Source organism: Dasypus novemcinctus, chromosome 14 (genome assembly GCF_030445035.2).
Source record: "Dasypus novemcinctus isolate mDasNov1 chromosome 14, mDasNov1.1.hap2, whole genome shotgun sequence".
Taxonomy (NCBI): domain Eukaryota; kingdom Metazoa; phylum Chordata; class Mammalia; order Cingulata; family Dasypodidae; genus Dasypus; species Dasypus novemcinctus.
In genome coordinates, this window is record NC_080686.1 from 49,699,907 (window position 1) to 49,727,534 (window position 27,628).

A 27,628-nucleotide genomic window follows, 5' to 3' on the forward strand; every position below is an offset into this window, starting at 1 on the left:
CCTTACTCCACTCCTCCCATAACAACAACTTCCTCCATCATCATGGGACATTCATTGCATTTGGTGAATACATCTCTGAGCACCACTGCACCTCATGGTCAATGGTCCACATTATAGTTTACACTCTCCCCCAGTCCATCCAGTGGGCCATGGGAGGACATACAATGTCCAGTAACTGTCCCTGCAGTAACCCCCAGGACAACTCCAAGTCCTGAAAATGCCCCCACATCACATCTCTTCTTCCCACTCCCTACCCTCAGCAGCTACCATGGCCACTTTCTCCACACCAATGCCACATTTTCTTCAATTACTAATCACAATAGTTCATGAATAGAATATCAATAAGTCCGCTCTAATCCATACTCTATTCCTCCATCCTGTGGACCCTGGAATGGTTATGTCCACTTCACTTCTATATCAAGAGGGGGCTTAGATTCCACATGGATGCTGGATGCAATTCTCCTGCTTTCAGTTGTAGGCACTCTTGGCTCCCTGGTGTGGTGGTTAACCTTCTTCACTTCCATGTTAGCTGAGTGGGGTAAGTCCAATAAACCAGAGTGTAGGAGGTGCAAGTCTGTTGAGACTCAGGGCCTGGCTATCACATGGACAATCCAGAGGTTCAGGTACCCTGAGTATACACTAAACCCAAGTGCCAACCACAGGTCTGGTAAAAATAACAGGAGAGGCTCGTGAACAAAGATCACATCTGAGTCCAACTCCATCACATTCAGGAACACGAACTCCAAATGTAATTTTATCTCAGGACCAATGCTAAGGTAATGAAGCGGTGGATCACATTTTAAAACTAGAAAGTCTTTATTGAAGAAAATCTTTTGCTCGTAAGCAATTAATTTTAAGACCATTAACTGATCAGAAAATAAAAGTTCAAAAACTTCTGGGTCTCTCAATTCTCCATATGGAAGTCAGGTCTGGTTTGACTTGAATTGTGGCTAAAATAGGCCAGACCTAGATTTAGGTTTGCCAAGATATCCATAGTAGAAAAAAATCAAAGGAGCCAAATCAAGCCAAATTATTTAGCTCTATGGGTCAAGGTCAAGAAAACTTAGAAACGATATTATATTCAAGAAGAAAAGAAAGGTTGACAGAAAACTACTTCAATGGACTAAAACAAAATAATGTTATAGTATTTTGAATTTTGAAAGATTTAAAGAAGAAGAGAGGGGAAGCAGATTTGGCTCAACTGATAGAGCATCTGCCTACCATATGGCAGGTTCAGGGTTCAAACCCAGGGCCTCTAGGCCCATGTGGTGAGCTGGCCCACGTGCAGTGCTGATGTGTGCAAGAAGTGTCATGCCACGCAGGGTTGTCCCCCAGGTAGGGGAGCCCCATGTGCAAGGCGTGCACCCTGCAAGGAAAGCTGCCCTGCACAAAAAAAGTGCAGCCTGCTCAGGAGTGGCACTGCACACACGGAAAGCTGACACAGCAAAATGGCACAACAAATAGAGACATCGTTTTCTGGTGCTGCTGACAAGAATGCAAGTGGACACAAAAGAACACACAGTGAATGGACACAGAAAGCAGACAAAGGGGGGCGGGGGGAAAGGGATAGAAATTAATTAATTAAAAAAGAAAAAGAGAAAAGGCAATTGATTAAAAATAAGTGTGCCTTAAGTATCTGGCCTTTGTATAGACAAAGAATTTAAAACTATTTCCAGCTCAGAACTGGATTTGTGAATCTAGCTGCTAGAGAAAATGAGGGTGAGACAACTGTCCAGAAAGGGAAGAGAATTCCAGGGGTGCAGTGGGGAGGGAGAGATTTATAAAAGACAAAAAGCTGAAGAAGCAAGAAGTGAAGAGATGCAGCTTGTAGAAGAAGAGAAAAGAATAAAGACACCGTCTTGTTGGGTTAAGAGATTGTCAGCAGTTGTGTTGATGGATATAGGCCATTATAAATTTTGTCATAACCTATAAAATTGTGTGGGGCAGAGTGTAAACTATAGTGTAAACTATAGTCCATGGTTAGAAGCAGTGCTTCAACTTGTGTTCATCAATTGCAACAAATGTACCACACTAATGAAAGATGTTGATTTAAGAAAGTGTGGGAGGGGCAGAAGGTGGGGCATAGAGGAATCGCCTATATTTTTTATGTAACATTTATGTTACCTAAAGCTTCTTTAAAAATAAAACATTAAAATTAAAAAAAATAGTATGTCAGAGAGGACTGTTTATGGGGGAAAGGAGAATAGGGAAGGACACCACTATTTCAGTGAGTAAGTGAGTGGGGTGGTGGTAAAGCTTACCGTTGTTATTATCTTTATCTCATACAATGTTAGCAGTTTTGGCAGAAAGGGGTAGATGAGAGTACCTCTGCTTCATTTTAGAGTGGGACTTTAATACCTGAAAGACACTGCCTTTCTAAGGAATCATGCTTTAGAAGAAATGAAACAACCTGAAATTGAACGCAAATACTAGTAATAATGCACATGTGTCTTTCTCTCAAGAGAGAGAAAATATCAGATTTTGAAAGTAGTTAGTATCAATGCCAGATTTTACAACCTACTTAAGAAGCTGGCTATGTGACGGGTAGTGGTCAAAATATTTCTTTCACTGTTAATTGTTACCTCTTTTATATTCAGTGCATGTGTACTTTATAGATCTGTATGTTTTACAGAAGTGGGAATGAGAATAAAATAATCCATTATCTGGGGAAAAGATTAAATTATTTTTTGTAGAAAGCTATTTTTGCATATAATGCTTATTAATGAGATTCATAATAGTGTATAATGTAGAGAGTGTATAGAGAATATATTATAGAGCATATTTCATTCACGTATATTTTAATTTAAATTTTCTTCTAGTTTAATATGTGCTCTAACAATTTAATAATTCATTACTAGAACTTTACTGGAACTTTAGATAATATTTTAATCTTATCCACTGAACTTCTGATCTTTGTGAGGGTCCTTTTTAGTACATCTCTTTGGATATTCTCTCCCTCTTAACCTGTCATTCTTTGAGGACACCAGCACAGAGAACTGTGCCTTCGACAGTACTGACTGCGTTTCTTTTGGATGAGCAACTTCTTTCCTCTTCCACAGTCAACTCTAACCTGAAGACTTAGGTTAAAAAGAAGTAAAAAAGATGGATGTTTTCTTTCATTCTAATAAAGAGTAAAAAATTCAAACCTCTCAGTCTATTTTCCAAGCTTAAGTGAATGGATTGTTTGCCTTTGCAATTAAAGTTATATAGGCATTTCCACAAACAATTTATATTCATCTTTACCCTCTAGATTTCTTCTTACAGCAGCCACCATTAAAAACTTTTCTTTACTGAGAAATTCCTTTCAGAATTATTTGGTGTTAATTAGACATGAGAATTTTTTCATAATTCAGAACTAAAGTAAATGCTAAATATAAGTTAAAAGTTTGTGAAAATAAAGATGTAATTTTTTTTCCCACCCAAATTCATGGACTCACCAATTATTATTTATGACTACCACATAATCAAAGCAAATAACATGTCTTAAACAGTAAATATATTAAAAGGGATATAAAAACCTAACACAGGAAGGTCAAGCCTGGGCAGGCTGACCGAATACTTTGATATTCCAAAGAAACCACACAGAAGGCCAGCGGCAGTCATACTGTTTATTTATTCACATGTCCCAAAGACAGCCAGTTGGGTAGTTACCATGCCATACAGCAGGAAGACAAAGGCTTTTTAGTGTTCCAGAACACTGAAAGGCAGCACCTATGCAGGTTAATGATTACTAAGCCTAGAGTCCTGTGTGCACTGTAGCAGAAACTTGCAGGATGGATTGTTGGTCAATTCCACCACCCTTTCCAGCAATATACACAGATAACTAGTGGGAAGGGGAAGCAGGCATTTCATGTCCCAACACTCCACCCAATTGTCCTTCCATCTTCCATTCTACGTGTAAATCTTCCGAGATACCACCTGAGTAGTTAGGGAATTGGATCATTGCATCCAGATTCTACAGTAACAATATAAAGACAGCAGAATAATAGGAGTAACATATATGCAATGTGGAACATTATTCTTGACAGTGAAATTACACAATTTGGGGGGGTAACCATTCCATTCTGCAGATTTACTCTTGTTTCATACAAACAGGGGCAACATGATTTAGAGTAAAAGATGGCAGTTGGATTTCAATCTTAAAAGAAAAGTCTTTGTTAGTAAGGAGTATTTCCATTAGTAGGGGGTTTTTATGAGGAGGTTTCTAATACCATGGATTTCCCCTTCTAAATTCTCTGAGTTTCCTTCAATGACATTAAAAACTAGTTTAGGTATAAGAAGAGTTCACATAGACATACCTAGGGTCCTAATGGGAATAGGAGACCTTGGATTATTAACTGTGGTTTCATAACTGTTTTTGGTGACTCCTACTTCCCATGGGCTTAAAATTCCCAAACTGCGAGGCTGTGTTGGCCAATATGATGGCCAAATGACCTTTTTTTCCCGGTTCGTAAAGTTTGAGGCATAGGCAACAATAAATTATTATTACTTCCCCTTTTGGGCTGTAGGGTGACTGGCACTTAAACTCAAAATCTCAATGCATGCATTGGTCCTGCTGCTAGCATCTTAACTGGACCTGGGGGCCACAGCTGAATTTAAACTTAGTCCATTGTTGTAAAGATCCCTTATCACCTTTTATCTGTTTCTTTAAAAATTCATTCATCCTTTACATAAAGTCCCATAGTCTAAGACTGCATGAGGAGACTGATAAATGGAGTTCCTTGGTCACTATCAACTTGGGCTGTCATCCCATGTGGGACACTTACATTTTCTAGGCAGCAAATAGTAGCTGGCTGGTTTAAGAGTCCCATGGCAGTCTGCAGCAGTGATAGCATACCTTTTCCCTTCCAAAAGCAGGAGGGGACCAAAGCAATCCACTTGCTATTGTGTTACTAGAGTCTGTCCTTGACCAATCTGATGAGGTAATTGTTTCAGTCATTGGAGTGAGCATGATGAGCACTCGTGGACCATATCTATGAGCTGCTGGCAAGTAACAGGCAGCTGGAACTGCTGCCACAGGGTCTGGTGGCCATGATGTCCACTTTTCTTGTGAAGCCACTCTGCTGCTTTTTGGGTATTAATGGTATGGCTCTGGATCTTCCTGAGGGCATCTGCCTTAACTTTCCCAAGAGGGGTGATAGAGGAGGGGGCAGGGACATGATACACAGTTACTTGTCACTGCTGGCAGGCATCTGCGTTGTCTCTTTACAGATCTCTCCCCCACAGAGGGTGGCCCAAGACAGTCCATTGTTGCCATTTTGTTTCTAGTATCTGAAATCCACCCTGGATAGGGATGGTAGTCTTCAGAATGACCGGACACTGTTGAATTAAACCCTTCACTTGCAACAGGGTGTGGTATGCTGCACATAGTTGCTTTTCTAAGGGACTATATCAAACTTTGGCCCCTTCACACAATTGTGACTAAAACCCAAGGGGTATTTGTTTAGAGCATTCCTTTTGCCACAAACCCCACCCAAAGCCAATATTGGTGCTGGATCCATACAATTCATAGGGTAAGTCAGGGTCCATCCCCCCTTATTGCTTGAGCCTGTGTTATTGCCCTCTGTACTCTTTAAAAGGCAGCCTGCTGGTGGTGGGTCATCTTATTTTTATGCACAGTCTTTCCTGAGTAACACATCCAGTGGTTTTAATATCTGAGCTAAATGTGGGGTGAAGGGTCTTCAGTACCCCAACAACCCCAAAAAAGCCATTAATTATTTTGGCCATTAATTAGTGTGGGAAAACACTGTACTTTAACAACACTTAAGAGTTTGACAGGGCAGGAGGGACCTTGCAGCTTGTCCCAATTGTTTGCCTATCCCAGGTTCTTAAGATAAGATATCATTGTCTCAGATGCTTCTTTTAATTCTGAAAGAGAATTATTGGTTAACATACTATCATCAATAAAATGAAATGAGGTCACAGCCACAGGTTTCTTCCAGGCAGCCAGATCCTTTGTCACCAGGTCAGGACAGATGGTGTGGGCTCTGCACATAGCCTTGGGGAAGAACTGCAAAATACACTGTTGGCCTTCCCACGTGAAGGTGAATGCAGGCTGGCTTGACTTGCCTACGGAGATACTAAAAAAAGCATTAGCAAGATCTAAAACAAAGTGATAGTGACGTAACTGGGTAATAATTTCTTGCAATAAACCAGCAATATTTGGGACTGCTGCATACAGCAGTGGTGTTACTTTAATTTATGATAATCCTCTGTTATGCACCACTCCTGGCAGCCCTCAATGCCACTTTCTTTTGTTACCATAGAGCTGCTTCTTTAGTGGAGGTGGGGCAATCAGATGAATATGAGCCAAAGCATCTGCCTCTTGATTTCTAGACAAAGAGGTTGTTTCTGTGATACATACCATTTTTAAAAATAATTAAAACCATGATTACAGCATTATAGTTTTATCTAATATTGTGCAGAAACATTGTTAAATTTCCACTAATTTTATACAATCTTTAAGCATTCATAGGAGCATTTTACTTATACAACTTTGATTAAGAGAGGGTTAAAGAATCCTTTTTAATTTTAAAACAGTTCCTAAACATTTTTCATTCAACTTATAACATTTCAAATAAACTCAACCATCTTATTACTTTATTTTTCACTTTTATGCCTTTACCATGATTACATTAATTAACAGGCATTTTATTTTTGCAGTAAAGGAAAAACTACTTTCTCCATTATTATGAAAACTTAAGATTCCCAATGGAATAAAGATTGTCTTCTCCTACCACCCCTTTATTAAGCAGATTGAGGTGACTTCTGACAGGTTTTCCTGTTATGAAGTTACTTGTTGTTATCATCAATTCAGTTTCCACTTAAGAATGGCTTCCTGGAATTAGCCATTTAAATATTTTAGTTTAAACAATGCTTTTACAAACTTCTTATAACTATTTATAACCACATAGTCTATAGTTATTTCATCTCAAGACAAATTTCACCTTCACAGAACACATCCCCTTACTTAATGCTACTACCTTCTATAATACCTACTATTACTTGCCATATGCATTCAAGTTTTGTCCCACATACTTCCATTCTGATTTTATGAAAACCAACCATCTTATCTTAGGACAAAACACACTCCCTTAAACAAACATCAAATTTTGGTCAGCATTTCCACAAACATTTTACTTCTTTCTATATCCATATAAGTCTCAAATCCCTCATTCTGTTCGCTGAAGAAAAATAAATTATTTTAATTTAGGCAGAGCAGTATTTTTCTAAAACAGGCTTACAAAAATTTCATTAGCCGAAACTTACAATTTTCTTCATTTCAAAGATTTAACACATGTAATGTTAATTTATCTTATTAGTCTCCATACTCATTTATCAATATAAGTGCTTATTTAATTTTTTGGCCATTTGAATGGAGTTCTTTTAAGAATTTTTATTTGTTAATTTAATATTACCATATGGAGGTATCAAAATATAGACTGAACAAAGAGATAAACACACAGAAAAGAGTTAAGACACACCAACAGAAACAAAGAGCTCATTAATTTGATGCATAATTCTTATTCCCTTGGTACGGCTGTGTCCAAGCTCTCCATCACTTCACATCTCTGATTTTACTGCTTTTAATATCTCCTCTGGAATCAGTGTTGCCTGTAATATGCAAGCTTGTTCTTGGAAACACTTTTATTAGTAGTCATCAACCAGTTAGGAATACTCAAGCAGTATAACTGTAGTTAAGCACTCATTTAGCAGTTTAGATATTTAACACATATATTTTGGATTACTACTCTTCAGGGGTATACTTAGGCTTGAAGTTCAGGAGTAAGCTATTCTTTTTTATTTTAAAGATTTATTTATTTAATTCCCTCCGCCGGTTGTCTCATCTGTTCTCTGTGTCTATTTGCTGCATCTTGTTTCTTTGTCCGCTTCTGTTGTCGTCAGCGGCACGGGAAGAGTGGGCGGCGCCATTCCTGGGCAGGCTGCACTTTCTTTGGCGCTGGGCGGCTCTCCTTACGGGGCGCACTCCTTGCGCGTGGGGCTCCCCTACGCGGGGACACCCTGCGTGGCACGGCACTCCTTGCGCGCATCAGCGCTGCACATGGGCCAGCTCCACACGGGTCAAGGAGGCCCAGGGCTTGAACCGCGGACCTCCCATGTGGTAGGCGGACGCCCTAACCACTGGGCCAAGTCCGTTTCCCAGGAGTAAGCTATTGATTAGAAAATTGAAAGTTCCTTTTAACACCCTGATAAAAATTTTATTCAAAATAACATGTGACTAAAACTTAAAACATTGTCAAAGTAACAAACCATTTAAACTTCCCCACAGTTTATACAAGTATAATGAGCTTTCAGCTTTGTACTTTTTTTTTTTTAATTGCAGGCTTACAAAAGCTGCTTGCATTTTTCTATTTTTTTTTTCTTTTTCTTTATAGGGTTATTCAGTTCAAAAATGACTAAACTTTAACAGCACTAATTTTTATTAATGTGGCTATTCAGGCCTAATTAGAATGATCATGGAAACAAAACAGAGAACATTAATGCTGCTCAGTTTTTGCTACACTTCCAGCAGTTTAATTCTTTCAGCTCTCACAAGCCCACAGTCATCAGGTGGCAGGGGGTTTGCAGAGTTGCTGCTGGAATGTTTTCCTTATCTTCGTTAACTCTTGAGCAGAATATTTTCTTATAAGCATGGTTTCACTGAAAATTGACTTAGCACTTCTGCTTATGCGGGATGTTATATCTATGATTTAGCCTTCCTTCGCAGAAGTGGTTTAACATGATTTAAAGACTCTTCTATAGTTTCTACATCTGAATCACTATCTCTTCTTATCTAGTTGTTCAGAGAGACCTGTCACTAAGGCAGAGGAGGAAGTCTGCAAATTCCTTTCTAGTTGTAATTCTTCTTTCCTTTAACCCTTGCATATTGACAGGCCATTTTCTATATCTGTTCTTGTACTTCTTCGGATTTTTTTAGTTAAATCTTCCTTTTAATCTACTTGTACTAGTAGGAGATCTCGTTTCAACCTTACCTCCTCCTCCGGTCACCTTGTCCTTGCTTCTGCTGCTAATTGTTTGTTGGTACTGTCAGGCAAGGCAAGGAGGAAGGACCATGCAATGGTTGCAGCCACTGCAAGTTGCTCTTTCTTCTTAACAAAAATTCCCTCTACTTTCTTCTCTAACTGCACTAATCCAGTGGGAGTGTATGGGATGTCCCCCACTTCCCTCATGGGTCCCCAAGTGTTAACCAGCTGGGCAAACTCATACCACGTAGAGTTTGGGATTCTTCCCACAGACTCTCCTGTGTACTGTAGGGTCTCCCCTACAATATATGGAGTGACTGACATGCTTTCAACCACCCTATCCCTGATGGAATTCTCTGGAATATGCCAATTGTAATGCAGGAAGGCTGACTGGATACTTTGCTACTGCAAAGAAACAAAGAAGGCCAGCAGCGGTCATGCCATTTATTTACTCACATTTCATGATGATAGCTGGTCGGGTAGCTACCATGCCATAGAGCAGGAAGACAAAGGCTTTACAGTGTTTCAGAACAGTTAGGGGCAGCATATACACAGGTCAATGATTACTACCCTAGAGTCTTGTGTACACTGTAGTGGAATCTTCCAGAATGGACTGATGGTCAATTCCACCCCACCCTTTCCAGTATTCTGTACAAAATGCTGGTAGTGGGCATTCCAAGTTCCTACAATATTTTTCCCAATATTTAGTATCCATTTCAAGAATATTTTCAGCCCTTCAGATAGTGATATGTTGTAGGTCAGTTCCATAGGCAACAGACTGATAGCTTTGTGCGCAGGTGATTTTTTGAGGAAGGCTTTCAGGAACAACACTTTGTAAGGGGGTGGAGAAAGAGACGTTGAGTAAAAGGAGAAGCTGATCTGTGAAGCAGTTGCAAGAGACAACCTAACTGATCCCACAGGGGGCTGAGATAGCCTTCAGACATTGAAGCAAGGGGCAAGGTTTTCATGCTACCATACTGACAAGTTCCTTAAATATAGGCTACTCTAGGAGAAAGGCAGCTCCTTCAGCAGAGGACAATTTCTGGAAAGTGGCTTAGATATAAAACATGCCTGGCACTGGGGAACAGAAAGGTTCAGCTCTGAAATGGGAAAGTAGTCAGTGGATCCCAGCATGCACTACCATCAATTGTCTGTACCACTCAGATACATTTGTTTTATATAATAAAGTCACCCCTTCTGGATACAGCTCCTTCCAGATTTTGGCTGTTTTTTTTTTTCTGAGGAAGCATATAAGAAAAAGGTTAGGTGGTCAAACTAAATATCCCAGAGCTAGTGCTTGTTTTAGGATCATATTGATACCATAATCTTCTTCCTCTAGCATCCCTTCTAGATTGTTCTCACTATCAATTAGTACCTCTGGTTGTTTAGATGGCTTATCTAGTGGGCTTACCAAGACTCCTATCCTTGAAAGGTTTGAGGCCCTATTCACCATGTCTTTCATAGGCTATGGCAACTACACTTTTCCTTTTACCATCAAAATTGAGCAGTAGAATATCATCACTTCTACCATAGCTATTCTATACATCTACCCATTGTGCCAGTGCTGTGGCAGCTGATGATGGAAGCTGGCTTAAGTCAATTCACTGAATCATTGTGTCTGCTTGCCTCTAAGTGCCTCTTTGGTGGATACTCTCTGGTGGGCATTAATATGATAAAAAATTTCACGTTTTGTTCACATGCCTCTTGCCAGACTTTCTTGTTCTTGATCTTCCAATCATTCTATATTCCTGGCCAACCAGCAAAGTCATCTTCAACCGTTGTTGAGTCCATATATATTCTTAACTCAGGCTACTTCTCTTCATTCTTAAAGTGGATGACCAAGTGCTCCTCCTGTAGATGTAAGCATTAGGAGGATTTTCCCTGCCCACTGCTTTCAGGGTCATCCCTGAAAAGGAATCCAGTGCAGTAATAATCCACTCTAATTTGCATCCACTTGCAATCCCAACCATCTGTGAATCAAGCATGGCCCTTTTTCCTCCTGTTTCAGTTGGTCATAAGCGCCCTCTCATGAAATCATAAGTTGGACCTAAGGATAAAGCAGTGGTGGTGGATAATAAGTGTCTGAGACACTTGATCTTGTATCTTCCTTGTGTGATGGCCCACAATCAGGCACTCTGTTTCTACCTGAATTAATAGCATGTCAGGAGCTATTTTACAAATGGCATATAATTCTTGCTGAAAATGATACAGACTTGTTTCATAACTCTAGAGGTTTACATTGAGATTCTCCTACTGGGGTCTGCCATAAACTTCACAAAGAATATTTTCTAAAACATGCTTGTCATATGTCTCAAGAGGCTTGTACTACAATCTGAACTTGCTGCAGAACCATTTCTGCTCTGAACCTCACTCAAAGTTGGCAGCATTCCATGCCACTCAATAAATCCCAAAGAGACCTGCAAGATACTGTGCTTACTTTATCATGGTGATAAGTATGTGCAATAATTTGTCCCTTTCATTTTAAAGGTTACACCAGCATACCCCAGATCACTGAACACTCAAAAATATCACATTTTTTAGTCCCTGAATAGTTAAAGGATTTATCACTCACTGTCTGGAGTGCATATATCTAATCAAGACCTCCAAATTCCTTACCATTTCTTGCCCATCTTATTTTATAAACATGATAGAGGGGACCAGAGTGTTTTATGGAATGTCTAGAAGGTCCAGATTCCTTCACACTGTATTATGACAAATGGAGGGAGAGTCATCACAACCCTGTGGCAAGGCCATAAAGTATAATGCTCATATCCACATGAATGAGAACTGCTTTTGATCTTCTATCTTGATAAAAAAAAATGCATTCTCTATTAATGGACAGACACCTTGTATCTGAGGACATTTTAATTTGTTCTAACAAAAGCTCCACATTTGACATAATAGCTATAAATAGCACTGCACCTTGGTTAAGTTTGTAGTAGTCAATGACCATCTTCCTGAGTCCATTTGGTTTTATCGATGGCCCAACTGGTGACTTACATGGGGATATGATGGAAATCACCACCTCTGTTATTCTATAGGTCTTTGAGGGCTGTCCTTATAATTAAATCCTCAGTATTTTATGTCTTCCAATTGCAGGAAATAAGATTTTCTTTAAATTTGGCCAAGAAGCTCTTGGATTAAATACTTTACCTTGGGTTAGTGATTGATTTTCCTCAGCTTCTCATTGTCACCCTCCAGTGAATATGGAGCAGTCAACCTAGTCCAAACTTCTGATAATTGCCCTTCCTCCAACATCTCAAAGGTCTTATGTGTTGCATCTCACAGTGCCTTCCCTTTCAGTGAACACCATTATAATCTTTAGCAATTGCCCTACTATGGTATGCGAGAGAAATCAGTAGTCCATCACAACCCATGGTGTGTTCTTATTTCTAGTTGGAAGGCAGACTGCTCAGCAAGATGATCTTTTCTTATTTTTTTATTTTTTCCTTTTCTACTTCTGGCAAAATCTTTTGTTGAAAAAATGATAGATATCAAGGCAGATTATTTTGTTAATTGTAAGTAGCTCTAGGGTGTTTGTCCTTTATATCTGCTCAAGGACAACTGTGATTATTGAGTAAAATTTTTACTGGATTGCTAAAACTTTAAATTATCCTTGCCAACTCCATCCTCTCTAGGAATTATGGTTTAGTTTATTTTTAAAATGTTGTTCTTTCCTTAATTTAAGAAATTGACCTTTTTGTGTATTTATTTAATGGGCCTTTGCAAATAAAAATTATTAGTACTCTCAAAGATTTATGCCAAGGACAGTTTCCCATTTTTGCCCAAATAATAAAAGGGTTATATTTTCCATCCTCCTTTGATCTGGCTTCTTTGCCATTACTTGCTTTTTATTGTGCTGCCTCAGAAAACCAAACCACTAAGGAAAAGAAAGAAAAAAAAGATGAATAGCACCTGCACTCTTCAATTTAACCCTGTAACAGTATATTATAGGGTTGTGAACAAGCCGGCACCGTCTGAGCATAGTGTGTATAAGGTGAAAAAACATACAGCATAAGAATCAAATTCATTGTTCATGAGATATTCATATTTCTGTGTTAAAATTGTTAGAGGTGCAAATATGTGATGTACTAAGTCCCTGTTACAGATATAAACTTGAATTAAAAAAGTGTAGTGCAAGTATACAGCAAATTTTTTTGTTTTTACTTTTCTTGATGTAGGTTTATAACCTTAAGCCTGAGGTTTTTCATATTAGAATGTTTTATATAAGGAGAGAGAGAAAAGATTATATATTCCATCACAAGACTACCAACTTAACCCATCTAAATAGTTTAAAAATCTTTAAATTCACTTCTAATTAGCTTCAAATTTTTCAAATGACAAAAATTAAGAAATTCAAATTTCTGTAAAGAGATGCATCTAGATATAAGGTAAAAGACACACACAGAGCTTTATTTTACACTGTACATGCTTCTGTTTATATATGTGTACATGTATTTATAATACATATTTATATGAATATTTATATATGTATAAATTAGCTACTGCTACAGTTTATTAAAATATACCTTATTGATATGATCAAATTTAGCAGCATTATTTTTTATTTTATTTTTTATTTTTTTTTTATTTTTTATTGACTTTGTAATAATATTACATTAAAAATATATATGTGAGGTCCCATTCAACCCCACCCCCCCACCCCCCCTCTCCCCCCCCCAACAACACTCGTTCCCATCATCCTGACACATCCATTGGATTTGGTAAGTACATCTTTGGGCACCTCTGCACCTCATATACATTGGTTCACATCATGGCCCATACTCTCCTCTATTCCATCATGTAGGCCCTGTGAGGATTTACAATGTCCAGTGATTACCTCTGAAGCACCATCCAGGGCAGCTCCATGTCCCGAAGACGCCTCCACCTCTCATCTCTTCCTGCCTTTCCCCATACCCTTTGTCCATTATGTCCACTTTTCCCAATCCAATGCCACCTCTTCTATGTGGACACTGGATTGGTTGTGTCCATTGCACCTTTATGTCAAGAGGAGGGTCAGATTCCACCTGGATGCTGGATGCAATCCTCCCATTTTCAGTTGTAATCACTCTAGGCTCCATGGTGTGGTGGTTGTCCTTCTTCACCTCCATCTTAAAATTTAGCAGCATTATGAAAGAAAAGTATTAAGCCAAAGATTCTCAATAATTATTAAGAGAACTTTCACTTATCACTAGTAGTTTTCTTTGAAATATAAATATTTGAAGCTATGTGAATAAATTCATTTGATAAAAATGTGTAATGAACATACTGGATCTGGTAGGGCTAAATAATAAAACAGCTTTTGTTCAAACATGTTGGCAAACAAACTCTGTAGTAGTATTCTTTCTTACTCCCTGGATGAAATTTCAGTCTAGTCCCAGGTATTAAACATCCTCAGTTTCTAAGTATTAAAAAGTCCATTCCTGTCTTTATATCAAGATTCAAACTCTCTGGCTTGACATCTCAGTTTGTCTATGATTGTGCCTTAGAATCCTGCAGGAGAGAAAGGAGCTTAAATCTGGTTATTACATTTTTCTCAGCTTGCATCTTCTCCTCCTGATCCCTCTCAGCCACGATCAGGAAGGGAGAAAAGGTTGGAATTAGAAATAAAATACCATGGTTATCTTATGCGATTGGATGTCCAAATGGTAGCCCTTTTTCTCAGTCTTTTTTGTATTTGTCCTGTAATTTCCTGGCAGGGAGATGCCTTCAGGACCCTGGTGACCACAGAGTCTCTTTTGGGTCAGCCCATCCCTTCAGGCAGTCCTCCAGGGTTAATCCCTTTCAGCTCAGGGGAAAGAGCCACATACACTTACCCCACTAAATTGTCTCCTTACTCTGAGGCCCATGGGAAAGCAGGAGGAAGACTATAGTACTCAGACAATTCTCACTAAAACTTTTCTCTTTTTTTTTTTAATTTTTTTAAAGATTTATTTATTTAATTTCCCCCCCTCCCCTGGTTGTCTGTTCTTGGTGTCTATTTGCTGCGTCTTGTTTCTTTGTCCGCTTCTATTAATCTCTTCCATCAATTCCCTGGTATCAGCCTACAATCTTTTGAGGTGGAAAATGAGTTAACCTTCACGAAGTTTACAATCTCTAAATCTCTATGCAAATCCTGCAAAATTTAATCTCTGAAACTCTGAAACAACAGGAAACACTACTTTCATAATAGGGTAAGTATACGAAACACTCTGTTACATGAATTTCACATATATATGAATTTAATATCCTGGGGGTAGCTGGAACATTGCATTTACTATCTTATGTGTGTATGGACACATATACAACATCCTTTTACATGTATATTAATATCTATTTATTTATCTATGTGAAATCTTATATATAATTTTATTTTTTTCCTTACATATAATTTTATATTTTCCTTGAAACCCAGCCCCAATTCACAAAAATGTGTGACTGATCAAAAAAAGTGCCCTTGTATGCTTTGTAACAACAAAACTGTCAATTTAATAAAGGAAGGAATTTTCTTTATGATCTACGAATTCATAGTTAAACTGCCTACTTTTTTTAAGTTATCTACTCAGTGAAAATTTTTGTGTTAAGTTCTGTGATGAGTATGCAGCACAACCTTGAAATGACTAGAGATATGGACTGGGAATTGTCTCCAGAGAAATGTGATATTCAATGCATAAGAATAAATGAAGGCCATTAACAAAAGGCCAGTATGAAAAGGAAAGAGCTGAATCTTGAGTAAATTCTACATTTGGAATAGAGGAAAAGTAGTCATTAAATGTTCAGCAAAGAAGCAGCACTAGAACTGTCAGAAGATATAGAAACCAAACTATCCAAAAAGGTGATAGATTAAATTGTAAACCATAATTTGAAGCCCTTTCTTTTCCAATGAAAGCTTTTCTTGAGCCACCAGATTTTCTTGCCTGGTTGTATCTTGTGAGCCATTGTGAGTATTTGTTAGATGTGCTGATAGTATTGTAGATTGGAGTAAATAGGTTTTCTTCAAGCAATATAAGTTAACTAAATTAAGTTCAAGCCTTTAACCTGAGAATTTTTCATAGTTTTCTTTAGCAAGTTAGCTCCTCCAATCTGAAAATAAAACATGATACACTTTTCTAATTGCACATTGTGATGGAACCAGGGGATCATGCAAATGAAGCATAGTCTTACTGGGGGTGAAAATAAAAACTCCTAATACAAGAAAAACAAAGAGTGTATAGTCAGGTTCAGGATGACCCTGACCAAGAGGGCTATGGCATTTGAAGGAAGAGCAAGTTCACTGTGAGTTTGAATGGTCAGGAATATGTTACAGAGTTAGGGAGTTTGAGTTGCATCTCAAAGGAGAAGTGGTTGATAGATGGGAGAAGCGAGACACTACTCTCTTATTTTATAGGATTCCACAGGATGTATATACATAGTAAAGGGACTGGCAGCTACATTTGTACCTTGGCTATATTGTGTGGCCTTATACAGTGGCCCATATAACACAACATTTATGAGAACGTGTGCTGGAATTAGACCATACATAATAACTATGGATACATGGGCAAATTACTCTGTGCCTTAGGTTCCTCAAATGCAAAAATTGTGTTAATAATAATAGTCATAGACCATGTGTATTAAACGAAATGATACAGAGGAAAATTCCTAGTACATAGTGAGAGTTACAGTTATTATTGTTGATGGTATTGTGGTTTATTCCCCCTTTCATTCTTTTATTCCTCCCCTTCTATCAAGTTTTAACTTGAGTTTCATTATTTCTTGCAAATATATTACATCCTTCTGTATCTTTGTATTTAATCTTTTTTCTCTATTTTTAAAAAATGATACATTCAAAAAATATAAGTGGTCCCTACCCCCCTTACCCCACTCCTCCCACATCAACAACCTCTTTCATCATTGTGGCATTTTCATTCCATTTGGTGAATACATTTTGGAGCACTGCTGCACCACACTGATAATGTTTTACACTGTAGTTTATACTCTCCCCCAGTCAACCCAGTAGGCCATGGCAGAACAGAGAAAAAGACCTTGAATAAAAGAGTCAACTCAGACTAATGGAATATCTCAGCCTACATGTAATATCAGGTGTTAAAAACTGCTTTTTGACCTTGAATTGAACAGGGAAATAGAAAGGACAAATGCATTTATGTGGCAATGAGTCTCCATAAAAGAGTTGGGAGGTCATCAGAGGGGTCACACTTATGCACGCCTTAGCAGGGTCCCAGAGATAGCCAATATATTTAATCTTGCAATATGAACCTCCTCAATTCATCTTCAACATTGTCACTAGGATGACTTTTGTAAAAATCAAATGAGATTTTGTTGCTCCCTTACATAAAATGGATCAATCACTTCCAGTCACTTAAAAAATAAAATTCAAAGTCCTTTGCCTGGCATTTGAGGACCCAATGATTAAACTCAGCTTCCCCTAGGTTTTGTTTATCCATGAAAACTACTTGTAGGTCACTAAAGGTTCATGTTGTCTACCTGCCTTTATACATGTTGTTCCCTGAATCTAAATGACGTATTCTACTCTGGTGTCTTGTCTCTTATTCATTCTCAACGAAATAATCAAGCCTCATATTCTCTGAGAAAACATTCCCTTACTTTTCCCTGTGACCTGATACATCCTGTTTCTGGCCCCTAGATTGTGCTGTTAGTTTTCCACACTGACTTACTTGTGATTTTTCTTTTTCTTTTTGATTTCATTCAAAAGTCAGTTCATTGAAGTCAAAATCTGTGTATTTTTTCTCATCTTTCCACCATGAGTTCCTAGATACAGTGATTGACATAGATTTGCAGATCATTTAAAATAAAGGTGTATATGAGAGGATGACTGAAAAAGTGAACAAGGGAATGAATGAAAATATCCCAAGTAAGATAAACAACATGAACAGAGAGAAATATTATGGAAAGCAAGGAAAACTTGGGCCCATTGGACTGGAGGCAGTTATAAGGTTGCTTAGGAAGGCTCAGACAAGTTTGTACCTGTCTTTAAAGCCAGCTGGAACAGCTCATCTTTGATAAGGAACTCTAGTAGCCACTCGAAGAGAGCACTAACTTCATGAATTTTAGGAAGATTAATCTGGCAGTTTGTATCATACTCTACTACCTTTTGATTACTATTGTTTTCATGAAATTGATACCATGTCCATAAAACCTTTGCAGTGTTTTGAGCAAATTTATATTTGTATGTCAGAGTCAATCCACTTTGCAGCATACTTAATATCTTTCCTGTATGTCAAAGGACGCATTCCTTATGAAACTTTTTCTCACAATCCAAAAAATGCCTTGTGTTAGTCAGAGTCACAGAACCAACAGAAGATTTTGGTAAACATTATGAAAATTTTATAAGAATTGTCTCACAACTGTGGGTTTTGGCAAGTCCAAATTCCTTAGGGCAGGCTGCAAGCTGGGAACTCCAAGGAAGGTTCTGATGAATTTCCCAAGAGAAAACAGGCAGACTGAAATAGAGATGGATATTTTCTCTTCTGACTGCTGAAATCATCACTTCTCCTTTTAAGGGCTTCAACTGATTGGATGAGACTTCTCACATTGTTGAAGCAATCTCCTCAGTTGATTGTAGATGTCATCAGCCATAGACGCAATCAACTTACTGATAATTTAAGTCCATGAAATGTCCTCACAGTAGTAATCAGACCAGTGTTCCACATGAAAAATGTTGATCACTTGTACAGTGTTGCTTTAATGGAGACATAAATATATATATGAATTTGGGGTTCATCTTAGATGCAGAGTTGACAGGACTTGATGATGGATTGGACATTAAGGGTAAGTGAAAAACAGAAACCAATAGTGATTTCTAGCATTTTGAACAGAGCAAACTGGTGGATGCTAATTACCATTCTTGGGGATTGAAAAGACTAAGCTAGAACAGGATTTGGGAAAGTGCTAATTTGACCAAGTCAAGTTTAAGATTTTGAGATGCCTATTATATACCCAAGAGCAGGATCAAAATTGACAGTGTTAAATCTGTGTCGACAGTTTAGGAGTATGGCGGTGTTGATTAGAGTTATTGGCTTATCAGTGTTAATTAAAGCTATAAGAATGGGCCTGTTTTTCGAGGTATTTCATATAAGCAATATTGATCTGTTTGTGTCTGGCTTATATCATTGAACATGATGTCCTCTAGATTCATTCATGTTGCAGCCTGCATCAGAACTTTATTCTTTCTTATGGCTAAATAATATTCTCATGTATAGATAAACCACATTTTATCCATTCATTTGTTGATGAACACTGGGGGTGCTTCCACTTTTTGGCTATTATAAGTAATACTGTTATAAACATCAGTCTGCAAATATCTGTTTGAGTCCCTTTTTTCAATTATTTGAGTATATACCAAGAAGTGAGATTGCTGGGTCGTATGGAGATTCTATTTTCAATATTCTGAGGAACTGTCAAACTGATTCCTATAGTGACTGCACCATTCTACAGTGCCACCAACAATGTGTACAGATTCCTATTTCTCCATATACTTGCCAAAACTTACTATTTTCTATTTTTCTTTTAATTATAACCACCCTAATGACTATGAAGCTGTATTTTGTTGTTGTTTTTATTTGCATTTCCCTGATGACCATTGATGTTGAGCATCTTTTCATATGCTTATTAACCATTTTATATTTTCTTTAGAGAAATGTTTATTTAAGTCATTTGTCTGTTTTTTAAATTGGGTTATTTGTGGGTTGTTTTCTGTTGTTGTCATTGTAGAGTTCTTTATATATTCTGGATATTAAACCCTTATATATGATTTGCAATTATTTTCTCACATTCTGCAAGTTGTATTTTCACTTTTTTATAGTGTCCTTTAATGTGCAAAGGTTTTATTTTTGACTCAGTATTTTTATTTATCTTTTTATTTGTTGTTTATGCTTTTGGTGCCAGGTCTAAGAAATCACTACCAAATCCAAGGTTACAAAAGTGCCCATCCCTATGGTTTCTTCTAGGGGTTTTATGGGTTTAGTTCCTATATTTAGGTTCTTGATCCATTTAGAGTTTATTTTTGCATGTGGTGTGAGGAAGGAATTTAATTTAGATCTTTTACATGTGGATATCTAGTTGTCCCAACACCACTTGTTGAAGATCTTAGTGTTTAAGATATGTTTTAAAATTCTTATTTTATCACACATGCCGCCTTACTCTTCATGATCTTCTGCATGCAGTGTGCCTTTACAGTTGAGTTTCTTTTCATGCCTGTATACCCATGCACCTGCACACTCATATCATTATAGCCACACTAGCCTTTATTACAGATACAGCCTCCCTTACCTGTGTGTATGTACTCCTCTTTACTTCCTCTTCTTTCAACTTATACCAAAAAAAGTCACAACTGACACTCAAAAAAAATTTTGTTGAAACTTCCACCCTTGCAAAAGAAGGCAAGGGTTCAAGAAATATATTCTGTGGGCCTCATACTATGTCACAGATGAATGAGAGTGAGGAATAAAATATGTCTCCAAGGTATTGTCATGAGCTTTAGGGATTTTTCTAAATAATTTCAATCTAGGAAACCCTTTGTGATTTACCCAAAGTTCAGGTAGTGATACTGGGAATGCTGTATAAATCTAATAAACTAAAATAATTTACATTTGTATTTAAGAGGGATTCAATCAAGATATATTGAATCATAATTAAACAATTTGTACTGTTTGCCTTGTGATAAACTTTTGCAAACAGGCTGATTTAAAATTCATAAGCTCATCAATTCATTATTGATTGAATAAATTCTAATATTACATGCAATTGACAGTTAAGATCATTCATTAAAATTGCAAGTTAGATCTATATTTTTATGTATTTATAAGTTAAAAATATTAAAGTAGTATTAAACTAGCTATAAAATATATCTAAGTCTGTATTTTTAGCTTTATCTATATATATATATAACATTTATAAGAAAAAAAATCTGGCTTTAAATTTGTGTCTGTGTATATGTGTGTGTATTGTGTGTGTGCATAGATATCTTCACTTAGTAATATTAAAGATATTAGTTTCATGCATTTTTGAAAAATTTAATTATTTTTAGTCATTATTGTATATTAACTTTAAAATCAGGTAAAGTAACTAAAACCATCAAAAACAAATGAAACAATATTAGGCTCTTATGAATTTTTAAAAATTCAAATATCTAACCAAAGTGCCACATTATATTATTTGTGTATTCTATATATTTGTAGTATGGTAACATGATTTTTCACCTTGAAACTATTAAAACTATGGATTACAATGATTGATTTGACTTTTTAAATTAATTTATATTTTATAGAGAAGCTGTAGGTTTACTGAAAAATCATGCAGAAAAACAGAGCTCACACACAGCCCTCTTCTTATACACAGTTTTCCAAATTATTAACAATTTAATAAAACTGCACTGCAGAGAAGGGAGGTTGGAATTTTGATCCTTGAACCTGGGAAATAAACACGCAGGAGAAGCAGCTATGTGAGGGAAGAGAGTAGGCTCAATTAAACAAAGCAGAGGGCCCAGGAAGAGCCTGATAGCGTATAGCTGGCCTTGTGAAGAGAGCAGTGCAGTTTAGCCCAGAAAGAAATGAACCCCAGGGAGAGAGATGAGACTATCCCAGTCTGCAGCTGATAATGGAAGAATCTGGGACCATAGATCCTTAAGAGGAAGAGGTAGCCTGAACCCTTGCAGACTTCGGCAGTTATTTTGCTCCGACATGTAGCAACAGACTTTGTTGAGGTCTTTGTGTCCTGGTAATGGTAAGCTTCTACCCCAAATAAATATCCTCTTATAAATGGCAACAAATGTCTGGTATTTTGCATCAGCACCCCTTTGGCTGACTAATACAACCCCAAACATATATTCTGCACCAATAAACATTAATCTCATTCTTTCCCCCCACCACTTATCTCTGGTAACCTGTATTATAGTTTCTGATTCTATGAATTTGCTTATTTTAGATATTTCACATCAGTGAGATTACTCAAAATTTGTCTATTTGTGTCTAGTTTATTTCATTTAACAAGATGCCTTCAGATTCCTACATGTTGTCCCAGGTATCAGAACTTATTCCTTTTTATGGATGAATAATAGTTCATTGTATGTATATAGCACATTTTGTTTAGTCATCAGTTGTTGGACACTTGGGTTGCTTCCATCCTTTGGCAATTGTGAATAATCTTACTATAATCATTGGTGTGCAAATATCTGTTTGAGACTCTAATTTTAATTCTTTAGAATATATGCCTAGAAGGGTTTTGCAGTATCACATGGTAATTTTAAAATTAACTTTCTGAGGAAACACCAGACTGTCTGCTGTACCATTTTACACTTTCACTAACAATGAACAAGTGTTTTTGTTTCTCCAAATCCCTTCCAACACTTGCCATTTTCCATTTTTTAAGTAGTAGTCATTTTAATGGGTGTGAACTGGTATCTCATTGTGGTTTGGATTTGTGTTTTCCTAGTGACTATTGACTTTGAACATCTTTTCATATGCTTATTGTCCATTTGCCTGTCTTTTTTGGAGAAATGTCTACACAAGTCTTTTGTCCCTTTTTAATTGAGCTGTACGATTTCTTACATATTCGGGATATTAAACCCTTTTTGAATAATGTGGTTTCCAGATGTTTTCTCCCATTCTGTAGTTTGGCCTTTTGTTGCCAAATATTTGTGAAATTTGATGAAGTCTCATTTAACTATTTTTTCTTTTCTTGCTCATGCTTTTGGTGTAAAGCCTAAGGAACCATTCCCTAATACAAGGCCCTGAAAAGGCTTTCCTTCCAGAATAGTATAATCCTGGTGCTTAAATTAGATCTTAGATCCATTTTGAGTTAATTTTTGTATTGGTGTGAGGTAGGAGTCCACGTTCATTTTTTTGCCTATGGAGATCAGTTTTCACAGCACCATTTGTTAAGGAGGCTGTTCTTTCCCCACTGATTGGACTTGACACTCTTGTCAAAAATCAATTGGCCAAAAGTGTGAGGGTTTATTTCTGAACTCTCAGTTTGATTCCATTGGTCTATATGTCTGTCCCTGTACCAGTACCATGATTTTTTTGTTTACTGTAGTTTTGTAATTAATTTTTAAAATGGGGAAGTATGAGTCTCACATTTTTTTTCTTCTTTATCAGGATGTTTTTGGCTATTTGGGCCCCCTTGCCCTTCCTAAATTTGTTGGTGGATTTAATTTCTTTAATAGGTATAGGCCTATTCAGATTATCAGTTTTTCCTTGTATGAGTTCTAATAAATTTTATTTTCAAAGAATTGGTCCATTTCATTTAAATGATCAAATTTGTGGCATGGTGTTGTTTATAACATTGTTTTATCATCATTATGGTATCTGTGGGATCAGTAGTGATAACCCCTCTTTCATTTCTGATACCAGTAATTCTTTTTGGTTTTCTTGGTTAGTATAACTAGAGGTTTGTCATTTCTATTGACTTATTTCAAAGAACGAGATTTCAGCTCCTTTGGTTTCTCTTTTGCTTTCTTCTTTTCAATTTCCTTGATCTCTGCTATAAATTTTATTTCTTTTCTTCTGCTTGTTTTATGCTTAAATTTTCTTCATTCTCTAGTTTCCCATGGTAGAAGCTTTGCTTACTGATTTTAGATCTTTCTAATTCAAGCATTCAATGCTATAAATTTTCCTCTAAGCATCACTTTTGCTGTATCCCACACATTTTGATAAGCTGTATTTTCATTTTCATTTAGTTCAAAATATATTTCTAATATCTTTTGAAATTTCTAATTTTTTCCATTGTTGTTTTGTTTAATCTCAAAATACCTTGGAATATTCCAGCTATCTTTCTACTATTGCTTTCAAGTTTAATTCTATTGTGGTCTGAGAAAATAATTAATATGTTTACATTTTCATATGTATTTCTAAAGAAAGGTTTGAGCATTTTGATGATATTTGGTCTATTCCTATGTAGTCCAATATGATAGCCATAGACAGAGTGATTTAGATTTATATTTGAATTAATTAAAATAAAAAATGTAGTTCCTCAGTCACATTAACCACATCATTTCAAGAGCTCAGTAGCTGTATATCACTGGTCACTACCATATTGGATAGTATACTTATAGAATATTTTGGCTACTACAAAATTTCTTCTGAATAGCTCTGATCTATATCTGTATAAGTTAAGGATCTCTGGAGAAACAGAGGCGACAGGGGATAGATGGGCAGATAGATAAAAATGACATTTTTATAGGAATTGACTCATGTGACTGTTGGATGTGCAAATACAAATTCCATGGGGCAGGCTATAACCTGGGAGTATCATGAAGGTTTAGATCAGGAGTTCTTAACAAGGGGTCAGTGAGCTTGAGTTGAAATTTAAAAAGAAAAAACATTCTTGAGGGGATGTGTTGGTACAGGTGTGATATATTTATTAAATAATACAGAGTATAGTGTGGACTTAGTAAGGGGTCTGTGGTTTTCACCTGACTAAAAATGGGTCCATGGAACAAAAATGTTACGAATCCCTGATTTAAATGAATCCCCCAGGAGAAGCTGATTGGCTGAAATAGAGATGGAAATTTTTCCTTCTGACTCCTGAAATCATCACCTCTCCTTTTAAAGCCCTCAGTTGTTTGGAAGAGACTTCTCTCATTGTTGAAGGCAATCTCCTCAGTTGATTGTAGATGTAATCAGCCATAGATTCAATCATGCAATCAACTTACTGATGATTTAAATCCATGAAATGTCCTCACAGTAGCAATCAGACTAGTGCTTGCTTAACCAAACAGCTGGACACCATAACCTAGTCAAGTTGACACATGAACTTAACCATCAAATATCCTTTTGGAAAACTAGTGCTTTTCAACACTTCTTAGAATAGGTTTTGAGAGAAGGAACTAAAGTGGTCTGCTACTCATGGAAAATTTGCCTTTTGGACTGACAATTTGGTAGCACAGGGTGAGACTATGAAGTAGATATAATTAATACTTTAGTTGTAAGCCTACTAATGATAATAATGGGGAGAAAGATGATGAATGATAGTGCTTCTCTTTAATGAGTGTTTACCATGTACTTGCACAGTTAAGACTTTTATAGTGTATTTCAGTTAATCCTCTCAAGAAGCTATAATGTTTATATTATAATTTTACCTTTGAGGAAACTAAGATTTAATTATTTGTACAAGTTCATATAGCTAGTAAATAGCCAACTAGACTGGAGTAGAACTCAGGTTTGTCTGATTTTAATGCCTATGCTATTAATCACTATACCTACCAGTCTTGCTAAGCAGATATGTTGATTTCTTGAGTGGAATTTTAAAATAAAATAACTGGAACTAACTATTAGAGAAGTCTTTTAAATTGGAGTTCTGGGTCATTGAGGGACAAATGTGCACACAACAATGACAAATAGGAAGTACTACCATGTAGAAATGCTTCTCTTTTGCCCTGTTCAGCAGTGGCTGAGAATGCTGCTGCCATCAAGGATTTGGGCCCAAGTGGACTAAAATGACCTTTGCATATCTAAGTAAACTCATCTGTCTCAGAAGCAGGTGTCATTGAAATGCTAAGACATCAAGAGGAAATATGTCTACTGATATCTGAATATTCGTGTTCAGCAGATGCTTTGGTATGATACTAGATATTTAATTATTACAATTGTAAGTTAATGACTTAAACCATGATGGTGACTAGAGATGGTCATGCTAAGTTGTCCTGAGCTGATTTTCTAGTTTTATCTTTGATTTTTGGCACTGGCTTTGTGTGTAGCAATGCAAACCCAAGGTCATAATTCTAGCATTATAGTATAGCTTTATGAGACCAGCTTTCGTAGTTAATTCATTACCCCTTATTTGCTTCTTATTCTAATCGATTAGGTCATAAGGAGGCTGAACGAGTTCTCTTTTGGGGTATATAGTTTAATCCATAATCTTGAAACTCACTTTTGGACTTTGTTTTACTTTATTAGGTATATCAACCAGTGCTAATGTGTGCTTTCTGTCCATGATTTAGTTTTACTGTAGCTGTTAGCTTTGACACAATCTCCAACATTTCAATTCACCACTTACCAAATATAAATACATATTTCTTTGTTGTAGATATATGAAGTGAAATTTGAAACAATAATCAAATGATGATATAAAATCACAGACCTTTGTATAATACAACTATAGGCTTTAGTCCTGTTTCTGCAGTTACCAGCCATTTGACGTTGGGCATATTCCTAAAATTTTCTAAAGCTCTGCTTCTTTATCTGTAAAACAGGTTTAGTAGTAATAATATCACTAGTCATACCCTCCTCATGAAGTTGTTTTGAGGATTAAATAAGATGATACGTGAAAGTGCTAACATAAAATATAGGCTCAATAAATGTTTTGATAATCATATATTAGTAATAGCTAAGAATTGCCGAATAAACTTTGTAGGCAGCTATTATTTTAGTTTAAAGGAAACTGCAGTAGCTTTTGGCAGGGAATAGATAAATAAAATTTATTGAAATTTAAAATAAATAGACAGCAGATTGAGGAAGGCATTTTCTGTGGTTATAAAAGGTTATTAGTAAAGCTAAGTTGGAACTTACAAAATGTTTTAGGTGTCAATGAATGTGATTAGAATGGCAATTCATCCAAGGGAATATTTTGCAAATAGGGCTCAATAAATAGGAGAGTAGAAAACTTGATTTTGAGTTTTAAGGGGTTTGCATTTATTTGTGATACTGTGTTTAAAGTAGTATGTACTTTGATTTATATCCACAATATCACTTAACACAATTTATTATGGCAGATTTTTAAGAAGATAATACTATTATGGTGTCTGGTACATGAAGAAGGAAGAATAATTATGTGGACACAAACTGTGTCCATGAGTGAGATTATAAGGGCATGACATACACAGTGGTTAAATTCTCAGTTTGTGCCTGTGAAACTAAAAAAGCTTAAATAATATTATACCAATTCTGGGCATAAAGAAAGCAAAATCATATTTTCACTCATTTTTGGAGCTATTTTATACCATTTATAATCTGGGTAATAAAGAAAAAGGTAATGATTCCACCTTCTTTGTAATTGTATAAATTCCAGAATCAGAGATAATAAGCACATGTGCATAATTTATTTGCTTGCTGCATAAACTTAATTATTGATTTTTACATTGATCCCACTTTTATGGCAATAAATCCTCTCTTAAAGATCTTCCTTTTGGATTGTACCAATTACTAGCTAGTCAGTCAATATCAAGCTATGAAGGAGGATTGGTAGGGGGGATGGTGGTGGGGATTTTTGCCAAACTAATTTGTTTGCAGTAGGTGTGTATCCTTAATTTAGAGTGAAAATATTTGAACAAGGTGGTCACTGAAAAAATGAATGGCAACTTCTCAAACTCCTGAACTACAAAATATTTCTAACCTGTGTTATCATCACAGACATGTCTTTCCAGCCAAGGGTAATTGAGCCTTGAGCATCTTACTCAATGCCCAATATATCCCAGATTTTCTTATTGATTCAAAAGGCCTGTTCTTATATACTACATTTATTTTTCTGAAATGCCATGTTTAAAATACATACAATTATTTTGTTATATTCATCTTCAAAAATGAAATGATATTTTAACTTAAAAACCAGAAAGTCATCAAGGAAATATTCTTGCTTTAAGAATATAATTGGAACTTCTTATCTAAATTCTATCTAGTCATTTAAAATTTTTAATAGACTTTGATAGTAGC

The 27,628-nt window shown here is 36.5% G+C and overlaps 1 protein-coding gene across 2 annotated transcripts in view; it reads left to right on the top strand.

Moving 5' to 3' along the window:
• CNBD1 (cyclic nucleotide binding domain containing 1) overlaps positions 1–27,628 on the top strand; it is a 479,949-nt gene that overhangs the window by 259,017 nt on the left and 193,304 nt on the right. The window lies entirely within an intron of this gene.